General features: G+C 32.1%; 1 long non-coding RNA gene across 3 annotated transcripts in view; it reads left to right on the top strand.

The window, feature by feature from the left end:
• Positions 1 to 11,668: 11,668 nt before the first annotated feature.
• LOC124370576 overlaps positions 11,669 to 14,241 on the top strand; it is an 82,169-nt gene continuing 79,596 nt past the window's right edge. For all 3 annotated transcript variants that reach the window (XR_006923196.1, XR_006923195.1, XR_006923194.1), the window contains exon 1: positions 11,669 to 12,057. This is a non-coding gene — a long non-coding RNA (uncharacterized LOC124370576). The remainder of the gene's footprint in view (positions 12,058 to 14,241) is intronic.

A 14,241-nucleotide genomic window follows, 5' to 3' on the forward strand; every position in this document is an offset into this window, starting at 1 on the left:
CCTTGTCAATTTTTAGGTTTTTTATTTTTAACAACAATTCACTTAATATACTATTCCGGTTTTCAACATGTTTAGCTATATCCTTTTCTTCGATTTTAAACAATTTACTTAAGTTAGTTAGTCGGCGCTGCCAATGATTTATTTTTGTTTCACACCTAACTATGTCCAATGTTAGTCCCTGTTCAATGGATTCCTCCAGTCTACTTCCTAATACTTGGGTTTCTAACTTAATTTTATCCCATTCCTCCTTGAAAGCGACCTTTCCACTCAGGTTCAAATAATTACTATTTACATCAAGACTTATTAACTGCCGTAACTTTTTCCTTAAATCTATCACTTTAAGACTAGGAGACACTTCCACACCTCTTAACCTAATTTCATAGTCCAATTCCTCCTTGGTTAACAAGTCCACCTTAAGTGCCATTTTAAAAGTTTAATATTAAACACTTTATAAATTTCCAGTATCCAAGCCACTTATTAATGAACAACCACTAAGTTCAATTTTATTAAGGTTCACCAGAATATAGCAAAGTTGCGCACTTATTTGTATACTAAATGTTAATATACAAAATTTTGTGTATTTATTATGATGACCTTAAATATTCTCGAACTCATAAGATTTAAGTAGATACTGGTGGAAATTAAAACTGCACCCTTTTAGAAATATTCAGGTTTATTAAATCAATCCAAATTTCAATTATTAACCTTGTATTCCACCAATGAAATGTTTTGCACAATAGTTTAAAATTACTACTTCCTTAGGCAAGGCACTTTCGATTTAACATGGACTCACTGTCCTCCAAATACGTGTGTATAAAATATAAAATAAAATAATAATCTTGAACAAATTTGTATGAAATAAAATAAATAGGCTTCTTCTCAAAACTAATAAAATAAAAATTATAAACTTCTTTAAAATAAAATTCTCAAACAAATCTAAACAGTTCTCAACAGGAATTTTTCACAAGTTCCTACAGGATATGGTGCAGCACCTGCAGCTCTTAATTTTAACTAGAATCCCTACAATTTCAATTAAATTTTTACGTTTGACTTTAAATAAATAACTCCTTTACAATTTAGATATATATTAGTCCACACTCAACAGAATTTGATCGTTAATTTCAAATTTCAATTCCAATTTCAAATTAATTCACTTCTTAAATTTTCAAATTTCAAATTTAGAAAAATTTAATAATTCAGTCAAAAGTACTTAGCTCTTTGGTCGTGAAGGTCTTGGAGTTTGGTATTAAAATAATCTATACCAACGGATCCTACGCCCGACACTACTTTTAAACTCGCACTAAAGACTTTACTCTATCGCTTCTCAACTCGGAATGGAAGCAGAGCGTGTTTTCTCGGCCTGCACCGACTACGCTCCTGTTCCTGCAGGCCTGTTTGAATCACTCTCAACGCAGGTTCGCCGCCTAACAAAAGATTGAGTCCACTGTAGACTATTGTTTAGCATTCACTGCCATCAAGTCAGGTCTAGACCAGATTCCAAGCGCGTTGTGCCTGCCGCTGGATTACAATATAAATTTACTTTTTTATTCCCTATCCATTTACAATTCTAAAATAAAATTTTATTTATTAAATTTTTATTTTTATTTAAAGTATACCATGTAATTGGTATAAATACGTTAAGACGAATGCTAAATATTGGACTAACCTTTTAGTTAAGATTATGTTAAGAAAGGTTAAATACGACTAAATATTGAAATAGTTATGAATTTTGTTTCTATGTATATGAGATAGAACTTCCCGATGTATATAGAAAAAATGTCAAATAAATTTAGTAAAGTTTTAATTTAAGAATTTAAAACAACCAACCTTGGCAGGGATTGGGACTGCCTGTGCTTAAAATAGTAGCCGTGCATTCATCACTGTTACTAGAAAGAACAGAAATGGCTGCAGTGAAACTGCTATGCGCACCCAGGTTAGAGCATTACATAATTAATTGGGCTAGTCATTGAGCAGGTAGTCGCCATTCTAACATGTAATACCCCCCTCCCTTATTAGATTGGTTAATAATTATTGATATATGTAGGTTACGCCACGTGTGCTGCAATCTACCGCTGATATTATGCACTTCCTCAACAAGAGAATAATGTAGATCCGTAAACTCTCACTGAGACTAGTTGAACTTTACAGTATAATTACTTGGTTATAGCGTTTATTGTTTCAGATTACATAATGTTTAAATATTATTGTAGTCCGTGTACATTTAAACAAGAAAAGAGCATTTTATGTAACAAAGAGGTTGATATTTAAAGACAATTTATTCTATTCTCGGTTGCAATTTAAGAAATATTAATATAGTGCCTACCCCATATATAATGTTGTTACGTCTGACGAAGGATTTTGATCCAATTCCACCCAGTCTTTCAAGTGCACAGTGTGCTGACTTGAGAGACGTATTATTATTATTATAAATAAGTTTGATATAATATAATATATGATATGAATTTCTTGTACCCTAGGTAAAAAATGTTAAGACGAATGCTAAACATTGGACTAACCTTTTAATTAAGATTATGTTAAAAACGGTTAAATCACGAATAAATATTGAAATAGTTATGAATTTAATTTCTATGTATATGAGATAGAACTTCCCGATCTATATAGAGAAGGAAACATAATATATATCTATTACAATTTTAATTTAAGAATTTAAAATGACCAACCTTGGCAGGGATTGGGACTGCCTGTGCTTAAAACAGTAGCCGTGCATTCATAAATAAATAAATAATAAATAAATAATTGTTTTATTGCGTTAGACAATATAACACTGTATGGCAATCGTCATTATATTTGTTTAAACTAAAAATTTTCCACTCATTCTTACATCTCAATCCCTTTTAGACATACATTGTCAACATTTATTCATTCCCAATCATTCGAATTGTCCCACTCTTTCACCTAATCAGTCTTCCAATTCGGTGGTCTCCCAATGGTGTGCCATGAACTCGTCTGTGCTGTAGAATGCTTTTGCAATTCCACCATGTAATACTCCCCTCCCTTATTAGATTGGTTAATTCATATATTTAGGTTACGTCACGTGTGCTCCAATCTACCGCAGACAATATGCACTTTCTCGACAAAACAACAATCTAGATTCATAAATGCTTACTGATACGTATTAAACTTTACAGCTTAAATACTTTATAATAGATTTAAAGGGTTTAATATGATATATTATTAAAATATTATTGAAGTCCGAGTACATTTATAAAAAAAAGGATGTGTTTGTGTGCGCGCGCGCGCGCGCGCGTGTGTGTGTGTGTGTGGGTGTGGGTGTGTGTGTGTGTGTGTGTGTGTGTGTGTGTGCGACAGACATCTTGATATTAAAAGGAAATGAATCCTTTTCTCGGTTAATGTAGGTAACATAAATAGAGGTTACTCCATATAATCTTCGATTTGACACAAATTTCTGCAATGCTTGTACCAAATAACTCAAGTGCACAATGTGCTGACTTGAGAGATGTTTAAATATTATTATATAAATAATTTCGATATAATATTAGTATTTGATATGATAAGAATTTCACGTTCCCTAGGTATAATACGTTAAGACGAATGCTAAATATTGGACTAACCTTTTAGTTAAGATTATGTTAAGAAAGGTTAAATACGACTAAATATTGAAATAGTTATGAATTTTGTTTCTATGTAACTTATATGAGATAGTACTTCCCGATGTATATAGAAAAAATGTCAAATAAATCTAGTAAAGTTTTAATTTAAGAATTTAAAACAACCAACCTTGGCAGGGATTGGGTACTGCCTGTGCTTAAAACAGTAGCCGTGCATTCATCACTGTTACTAGAAAGAACAGAAATGGCTGCAGTGAAACTGCTATGCGCACCCAGGTTAGAGATCATTACATAATTAATTGGGCTAGTCCTTGAGCAGGTAGTCGCCATTCTAACATGTAATACCCCTCCCTTATTAGATTGGTTAATAATTATTGATATATGTAGGTTACGCCACGTGTGCTGCAATCTACCGCTGATATTATGCACTTCCTCAACAAGAGAATAATGTAGATCCGTAAATTCTCACTGAGACTAGTTGAACTTTACAGTATAATTACTTGGTTATAGCGTTTATTGTTTCAGATTACATAATGTTTAAATATTATTGTAGTCCGAGTACATTTAAACAAGAAAAGAGCATTTTATGTAACAAAGAGGTTGATATTTAAAGACAATTTATTCTATTCTCGGTTGCAATTTAAGAAATATTAATATAGTGCCTACCCCATATATAATGTTGTTACGTCTGACGAAGGATTTTGATCCAATTCCACCCAGTCTTTCAAGTGCACAGTGTGCTGACTTGAGAGACGTATTATTATTATTATAAATAAGTTTGATATAATATAAGATATGATATGAATTTCTTGTACCCTAGGTAAAAAATGTTAAGACGAATGCTAAACATTGGACTAACCTTTTAATTAAGATTATGTTAAAAACGGTTAAACACGAATAAATATTGAAATAGTTATGAATTTAATATCTATGTATATGAGATAGAACTTCCCGATCTATATAGAGAAGGAAACGTAATATAAATCTATTACAATTTTAATTTAAGAATTTAAAATGACCAACCTTGGCAGGGATTGGGACTGCCTGTGCTTAAAACAGTAGCCGTGCATTCATAAATAAATAAATAATAAATAAATAATTGTTTTATTGCGTTAGACAATATAACACTGTATGGCAATCGTCATTATATTTGTTTAAACTAAAAATTTTCCACTCATTCTTACATCTCAATCCCTTTTAGACATACATTGTCAACATTTATTCATTCCCAATCATTCGAATTGTCCCACTCTTTCACCTAATCAGTCTTCCAATTCGGTGGTCTCCCAATGGTGTGCCATGAACTCGTCTGTGCTGTAGAATGCTTTTGCAATTCCACCATGTAATACTCCCCTCCCTTATTAGATTGGTTAATTCATATATTTAGGTTACGTCACGTGTGCTCCAATCTACCGCAGACAATATGCACTTTCTCGACAAAACAACAATCTAGATTCGTAAATGCTTACTGATACGTATTAAACTTTACAGCTTAAATACTTTATAATAGATTTAAAGGGTTTAATATGATATATTATTAAAATATTATTGAAGTCCGAGTACATTTATAAAAAAAAGGATGTGTTTGTGTGCGTGCGTGCGTGTGTGTGCGTGCGTGCGTGCGCGCGCGTGTGTGTGTGTGTGGTGTGTGTGTGTGTGTGTGTGTGTGTGTGTGTGTGTGTGTGCGACAGACATCTTGATATTAAAAGGAAATGAATCCTGTTCTCGGTTAATTTAGGTAACATAAAAAGAGGTTACTCCATATAATCTTCGATTTGACACAAATTTCTGCAATGCTTGTACCAAATAACTCAAGTGCACAATGTGCTGACTTGAGAGATGTATAAATATTATTATAAATAATTTCGATATAATATTAGGATTTGATATGATAAGAATTTCACGTTCCCTAGGTATAATACGTTAAGACGAATGCTAAATATTGGACTAACCTTTTAGTTAAGATTATGTTAAGAAAGGTTAAATACGACTAAATATTGAAATAGTTATGAATTTTGTTTCTATGTATATGAGATAGTACTTCCCGATGTATATAGAAAAAATGTCAAATAAATCTAGTAAATTTTTAATTTAAGAATTTAAAACAACCAACCTTGGCAGGGATTGGGACTGCCTGTGCTTAAAACAGTAGCCGTGCATTCATCACTGTTACTAGAAAGAACAGAAATGGCTGCAGTGAAACTGCTAAGCGCACCCAGGTTAGAGATCATTACATAATTAATTGGGCTAGTCCTTGAGCAGGTAGTCGCCATTCTAACATGTAATACCCCCCTCCCTTATTAGATTGGTTAATAATTATTGATATATGTAGGTTACGCCACGTGTGCTGCAATCTACCGCTGATATTATGCACTTCCTCAACAAGAGAATAATGTAGATCCGTAAATTCTCACTGAGACTAGTTGAACTTTACAGTATAATTACTTGGTTATAGCGTTTATTGTTTCAGATTACATAATGTTTAAATATTATTGTAGTCCGAGTACATTTAAACAAGAAAAGAGCATTTTATGTAACAAAGAGGTTGATATTTAAAGACAATTTATTCTATTCTCGGTTGCAATTTAAGTAATATTAATATAGTGCCTACCCCATATATAATGTTGTTACGTCTGACGAAGGATTTTGATCCAATTCCACCCAGTCTTTCAAGTGCACAGTGTGCTGACAGTACTATAGATACTTTTGTTTTAAATATTAACGTGTCTATAGTAAGCTTACAACTAATTTTTGTTTTAGTATAAGAGCGATCAATGGAATTCAATAATTAACCTCAGTATAAATTAACAGTGATTATTAATTAAAATTTGAAATCAATAATCCAGCAACGCCAAGCTATCTTTCTTTACTTTTAATTTATTCTCAATTAAATCTTATTTATAACTCATCAAAACTTCACAAGTCCAGTCTTAAAATTAACAATCAGTCAGTCATTCAATAATTGTATCCTTCTAGTTCTCAGTGCTAATGTTTTCCACAGAAACTCAAAATTAAAATCTTCATTAAACTTCAAAATGAAATAATCTCTCATATATAAAATGATATAAATAATAAAACAATACTTCTTCTCAAAATAAAAATTAAACAAATTAAGGTAATATTAAAATATAATATATGAACCAAGACAATGTCCAACCAGTTAAAGTAAAAAATGTATCAATTTCAAACTACTTATTTTCTGTAAATTTCCAACTTACAAATTATTGAATTATCCAGAATTGTTCGCTTGGCTTTGAATGTTAAATTTAGCAACTAGTTAAATATATATAGAATCTCAGAAGATTAAATAAATTTTCTTTTTCACTAGATTATTCCTGATTAAACCAAATTGAACAGGAAAATATCATCAAGTAATTTTCTATTTCAATATTAAATCCTAACTTTCACAGTACCTCGCTCTTCTCCAGAAGACTTCACCAAGTGACCAAAATGACTATTATATATTACTTAATTGAAACACTACTTTAAATTTTGAAAAGAAATTTAAATCTTACAACTCAACAAACTCAACCTTCTTCCCGAAAAATCAATACGGCAAGAGTAGGCTAAAACTTAATACGTCTTCACTCTCTGAGCACACCGCAAAGAATCCCCTGAAAACGTGGTTGAAGCCACCGGAAGGATCTAGAAGTCCCTCCCACCATCTAATCAAGCTAACATTGGCCAATCAAAATTGAGCAACACAGTGTCTGTGTTGAATGGTACCTATCCAACCCAGACATGTAACCTGTGCTCAATACCTACATACAAAAGGAAGCTTCTAGCATTCCTTGAACCCGAATTGACAAGAAATTCAGCACTGCTGGAAGGCTCACAATCTTACAATTCAACTATTATATAAGTTTACAATTCTCTTAATTAAAAATAAAAATATTCCTACAAATAATTCAATAATATAGGAAGCATCCTATAATCTGATATGATAAGAATTCCATATAAATGATAAGAATAAGATTAGAAAATAAGACTGGTGCTAAACATATAACAACGGACAAGTTTACAAAGATTTCAAGCGACTCGTTATTGAAACCATTTTGAATTTTGTTTTTGTAGAAACTTTCTAACAATGGAATTCATAGATTTATAAACCTCATGGAATCTTTCTTTTTATTAAATATACTTAATAATATCATCTGTTAATAATTTCCGTCCTGTTCTCACTGACACTGTGTTGGAAGTTAGCTCACGACCACAGGTAGCGTAGGGTACGACCATTACCAACGTCCTGGTGACGTCAAACGAGGACAAACTTGTAATTGAACATTTATTTCAGTTCCAGCAGTGGGAAACGAAATTAAATATGTTGATATCACAGGAGATTTGGAAACTAAACCGGTAAATGTACCAAACCTTGTCAGTACGCCATCAAAGCCTCGGGAAAAAGCCGGGGATCACTATTAGCGGCTATTGATCCCGCACTAATGTAATTCCACCGTTTCTTTTACAAGGAAAGATTGAAGAACAAACTTTCCGTAGAGACCTTGGAGCAAATGTACAATTATCCCAAATCTCTCCTATATAGGAGAAGGTTGAGGAAAAAACATTTTGAGCGCTTCGCAGTAAATAACAGGCATTCTTCCTGTGGTTTGGTGACGTTGAATATATATTTCTGACTCAGACTACCCTTAATTTGGAGTTTAATGATAGCTAAAGTAGCCAAAACCCATTGTTGATTAGCAAACTTCTGTTCCACTATGATCTACAAGTGGACGACACTCCTTGGTTGACAAAAAACCTGGCTTTTGTCAAGTTGCATGAGATAATGTTAACGCTTGTAACTTTTGTATATTTTGATTTAATCCAAATAAGAAAGGACTAACAATAATGCTTTCAGACATAAACATCAAGTACAGCTCTTACAGCATTGTCTAGTTGAATGAGATAATAAAGTTACAACGCAGGGTGACCTACGCGTGTTCATATAAAGCTTATAAATGACACAATATATCTGAGTTTACTGGTTGACCTGGAAGAAATCTATTGTCAACCACGCTACTTTTAGTGGAATCAAAACGACACAGCATCGAAAGAGATAGAAAATATAAAACTGGAATCTTTCCTTAAAAAACTTCTGGGCTTTTTATACTTAATACTGACATTTAGGTAATATTTTAATCACTGTCAGGCAATTAAAAGGGAGAGATATCGTTAGTTAAAATGTCTACACATAATTACAAACATAGTTACTTGTCTGGGGGTCAGTTTTAGTGTGTAAAGCTTAAGAAATATAATTTTAGAAAAGAAAATATATTTTTCATATTTTTAACCCTATTGATAGTTTCCTATGTCGACCATTAGCACAACTCCCAAAACTATTTGTTTTTCTAAGATAAACTTTCCCAATAAATTCAAGAACCAGGTTGAGTACTTTAACTATTAAAATTTGCTCTGGAATACTGAATGTACACCACCAGAACAAGAAAAAATGAAAAAATATTTTTCAAAGTAAATATAATAAGAGAGAAATTTTATAATAGGTTCTGGCAACAAGCAATGGTGGCGCCAATTTGACAGTTAAATGTGTTTATTATTACACTTGTAAACTCACAAGTTTTTCTTTTCGTTTGTTGTGTCTACTATACTATACACACTTTCTTGCAGTATAAAAAGCCTAAATTAAGTACGTCTGAGGAAATAGACTTAAATTTTGATTGTGATCATTGCAAAACAATCGCGTGTATAACTTCATTGAAGAGTGATATGTTGAGTTTTAACTTATGCAAATATTTAATCAAATGTACCGCCTCTGCGGTAGTGATAATAAAGTACTTGTATGTGAAGTGGTGGCCGGAGTCCATACAGTAATTACATATAGCTAATATACAGTAAAATAAGTAGGTTATAGTACTTCTGCTGTTCTACAGGTAAGTAAGTCAAAGTCATTAGTTGCTACAATATAAACTCAAGGCCTAATTATTATTATCAATATTCATACAGCATCTACAGCCATACATACAACACTACATCTAAGTAAGCTATATTCACTGAATAATGTGATGTTTTGACTTATCCATTTGCAGAATTTTCCAGTCAAAGCGACACAGGTTCAGCCGTGGTGTTCTGGTCATAATTCGGAAGAAGACTGAACTCTGCTAACTTTGTACGTTTCAACTTGAAGGAAAATTTCTCATGATGCCTCTAAACCAAAAATGTTTCAAAGATATTAGGTTTTAAAATTGTGTTTTCATGGTAACGAGGAATAATTATTGTTGGTTAAGAAATATACTATTCGTATGGCGTAAGTTAGTTATAGAAATTGTCAGCAAGAACATTCTAACATTTACACCACATTTCTCTAATTTTGTATAGATATTTACAGCAGAATAAGTATATAAAACCATTACAGAAAGTTGTATTAAACAAATAGGTATTGCCAGTCGTATGCTGGAGTAAAATTAAATAAATATCTTCATTAATTAGACCATGTTTGTTTTAGGTTTTGCTGAAGAACTATAATTTGACCCAACTCAGAAAATAGTTACTTGCAAAATGGTAGTGTGGCCAAGCTAAGTGATATACCAACCTGCATAAGCTGGGATTATTGACAAAATTTACCCTCTTTGGCTCTAATTTCTAAAGTAATTTGTATATATTAAATTAGAATATTCATAACACAGTAAAACATAACGAACAAATGTGTAATCCTTAAGCTAAGCAACATGCTTGCTCGACAAGGTTGATTTTGTTATAAAACCCCTTATTTTTTCTTGTCGCATGTAACTCTAGTTTATTATTGTTAAAATATTCAAACAATCTGTCGGAAAATATTTCCTGAAGTAAATTTCTATTGTATCTATTATAATGTTACAAATAACCAATTTAAACAGGGATTGGGACTGTCTGTGCTTAAAATAGTTGCCGTGCATCACCACTGTAACTAGCACCAACAGCAATGGCTGCAATGACACTGTTATGCGCACTCAGGTTAGGGCGTTACATAGTGCTCTGGCCAGCCCTTTTTCAGGTCGTCACCCTTCTACCATATAATACTCCCCTCCCTTATTAGGTTGGAGGATTTTGATTTCTCGGCATACGTTACCTGTGCTGCAATCTACCGCAGACAATATGTATGAGAATAACGCAGATCCGTGAATTCTCACTGAGACATATTGAAATTTGAAGTGTAAATACTATATAACTGCGTTTTGGGGTTTCTGATTATATATTTATTAATTATCATTATCACAGACATTATCATGATCTTTAAAATTTGTATGATAATTTCTTTCTACATAAACAACATTAAGTTATATGACTGTGCATATTCAACCGTGGAATTTAGTTGAGCGCCATTGATGTACTTAGTAGTCTGAAGCATTTCGTTTATGTTTTCTGAGGTGATGTTAAGTTTACTTTTCCGCATGATCTGTCTATATGACCGCATGACGGTAATAAAATGAGCTATATGCTTAAAATTTAGCATGCAACCTTAGTGAAGCCTATTATTCGACACGTATTGTAGCGTACTCGTACCTTTTATACATAAACAAACAATAGAAGAAATGGATGTGGTCCATGTAAAAACACGCGAATAGTGAAGCATGTAAAGTTAGGATTGTTTTAGGAGAATTCACAATACACTATGCTGGACTAACTTATCTCGTAGTTGTGTTCATAGATTCTAATAATTCTGACGTAATATATACAAATTAAGTAAGTTATTTTTGAATTGGTATATATGTTGAACTTTAGAATTGAAAGGATAGGGTAAATTTTGCTCAATTTCCACCAGAAAAACAATAAAACCCATAGGCCAGGTATTTTGAAAATCATAAAAAATTTTGCAGAATTTGACGTCACTATGGATTGATAAAATACCAACATATCGTGACCTAATGACAACTGCAGTAAATTATAATTTAAAGAAAAAACAGAACAAGCTCATTAAAATTATGTTAAAGATAAATATACCTTTGGATTTTAAGAAAAGTTGTCTATAATTTCCAAGCGTTGCTGGATTGTTCTTCAATACTATGTCCTTATTTTATTTCAGCTGTGCCACAGAGATTTAATTGAGACATTTTACACCAGCTGGCTTTATTACATGTTATGTGTTATGTTTACATTCAGTTTTCTTATTAATAACGTGTTTCTAACATATTAATTTGTCGTTTCTAGCAAATCAAGAAACAGTATAAAAAAATTTTGCAGTAACCTATTTCGGAGACGTAAATTATTCAGATTGCTCTAGGGTGAATCATTGTTTTACTTAACAAAGCATACAGGCGTCTTCTGTATGAAAACCAATTTTTAAATTTTCGACATGTTGTCGTAGTGGCTTGATATAACGTGGATTTATATGTGCATTGCTGTCTCCCAGTGAGAGGTTACAACAGTTAGTGAAAGTTAACCCACTCGTCAACTGAAATATGGCATCCTTACTAAATCTTCAAATCCGAGTGTCCGCAAGAAGAACCTGAAGTTCCCCTTGGTACCTCTCCAAATGGTAAATCAAAATAATTTATTTGTTTCCTCGATTTTAGCCCTTGCTGCGTATATATAATTTTATGTTTATCATAATTAAATTAGCATGAGTTACAAAAACTATCATTAGCCTACAAAATAATAAAACAACTTAACTGTTGGTTTTTATAAAATATTAATAAATTCGATATTTTTATCGGATAAAAATTACACTGACACTTATAACATTTAGAATTCCTCTACTTCCCAAAGTGGTTTCATTAGCAAACTGATAACATGCGATCATAAATTTTAAATCTTTGGTGTTTCATTTAAAGTGATAACCATGTATGTAGCCTTGTTATAAGGGTATTAATTTACCTTTTATGTTAGGGCGAGGTAAGGTTTCACGTTAGAAGCGGCACTGCTTTTATTATTTTATAATAATTTGCTTGTAGTTGTGTTAAAAATTAAATCTTTTCTGCGTGAGAATAGGGTATATGTGTAATTTACTTTAACAAGCGTAAGGACTCAACATAAAAATATGATAAATTACACTAAAGTTGGAAAGACTGATTCATAAACTTCATGCACGGCTAATATAAGTGATGACTAAAACGCGTTTCATTCTTTAGAAAAATTAAACAAAGATATTTTTAATGTTATTGCAGTCAAGTCAGACAATCTTCAATATTGTTCTTTAGAACACGCTATAAAATATGCATAAAAAGAAGGGAAAAAGCGCACTACAAGGAAGTAATGTTAAGAGAAACTAAATGACGTGGATGTCGTAACAATCCAACTCTATAATCACAGTTTACTATAGGAAATAACAACTAATCGAAAGTAACGTGCTTTGCAGGTTTGTTTGATGTACTCTTAACTATTGCATCCATAGTAATACTGTTAGGAATTTATAATTAATTGATAAGTAACAGAGAATCCACTACTCAACTATTTATCCCTGCAAACTAACTGTTGGTGACATTTTAGCTAGGCTTAATATATCATATGTCTCTACATCGGTCACAGCATCCAGAGATTATCATCAAGTTATCAATTGTTTATACAGTGTTCACGTTCAAGTACAGAAACTATTCGATCCAACCATCTAAGATCTTCTCTAAGATTCTACAAAACAACTTTGTGATTTGTTCTCTAATTTTAACCGAGTTAAATGCCTGATTACCAAACGAATTAATAAGTGAGATTATGTATGTTTAGATCATCCCGTACGTTTGGAATAAATGATATTCAAAATATGAAATAATTTATAATTACCACTGATTTTAATACAGCCTCACTAAAGTTCCTCTAATCATCAAACGTTTCCAGTTAAAATGTTGTTCCGTTTCAAAAGTTGCATTGATTTTTATCGCTTATCAAGTAATGCGTCTAATGCATTGTGTGTAGAATCAACTGGATCTTCTCACTACAAATATTTATAAAAAAATAGACATGTAATTTATTTGAGAACTAATTCATTACCTCAAAACATATTAACTAAATTAAAATAAAACAATAAATTGGGCAAGTTCAAAAACAGTGAAATCCTCTGTTATATTTAAAATAAATACTTAAACACATGATCCCTAATACGTTAATTTTATTTAAAGTCCGGTCACTTAAGGAAACATTATTCGCTTAGAACATTTATCTGTTACTTTGGTAGTTAAATAACTAATTTGTGCAACATCTGGTGTTTAATTGGTAGCATCCTTAATTTGTTGTAAGTTAACATTGTTTATGCACATCACTTCAAAAGATTATTACTGTGAAAACTAAGGGCAAGTAAGAATAAGTAGTCCAAGCCTGAAAGATAGAAAAGTATACAACATAAAACACGTTACATTAATTGCAACCGACCGTCAGACACAGAAACTAAGTGTCAAATCACCATATATTACCTATTTACTATATATGTCAGGTAATAATATAAACGGAAATAATCGGAATCACGAAGGAGATGTATGTGAGATCTATTAAAATGTTAGTTTCAAAATATTTAATGACCAACCTTGTCAGGGATTGAGAACACCTGTGCTTAAAACAGTTGCCGTGCATTCACCACCGATAAGCGGTGAACCAACAGCAATGAATGCGACATTGTTAAGCGCACCCAGGTTAGAGTATTCCATGGTAGTAGGGCCAGTCCTTGGGCAGGTCGTCACCCTTCTACCATGGAATTCTCCCCTCCATTATTAGGTTAATTAATTCATATATGTCG

The sequence above is a fragment of the Homalodisca vitripennis genome, unplaced genomic scaffold (genome assembly GCF_021130785.1).
Source record: "Homalodisca vitripennis isolate AUS2020 unplaced genomic scaffold, UT_GWSS_2.1 ScUCBcl_317;HRSCAF=2048, whole genome shotgun sequence".
Lineage (NCBI taxonomy): Eukaryota > Metazoa > Arthropoda > Insecta > Hemiptera > Cicadellidae > Homalodisca > Homalodisca vitripennis.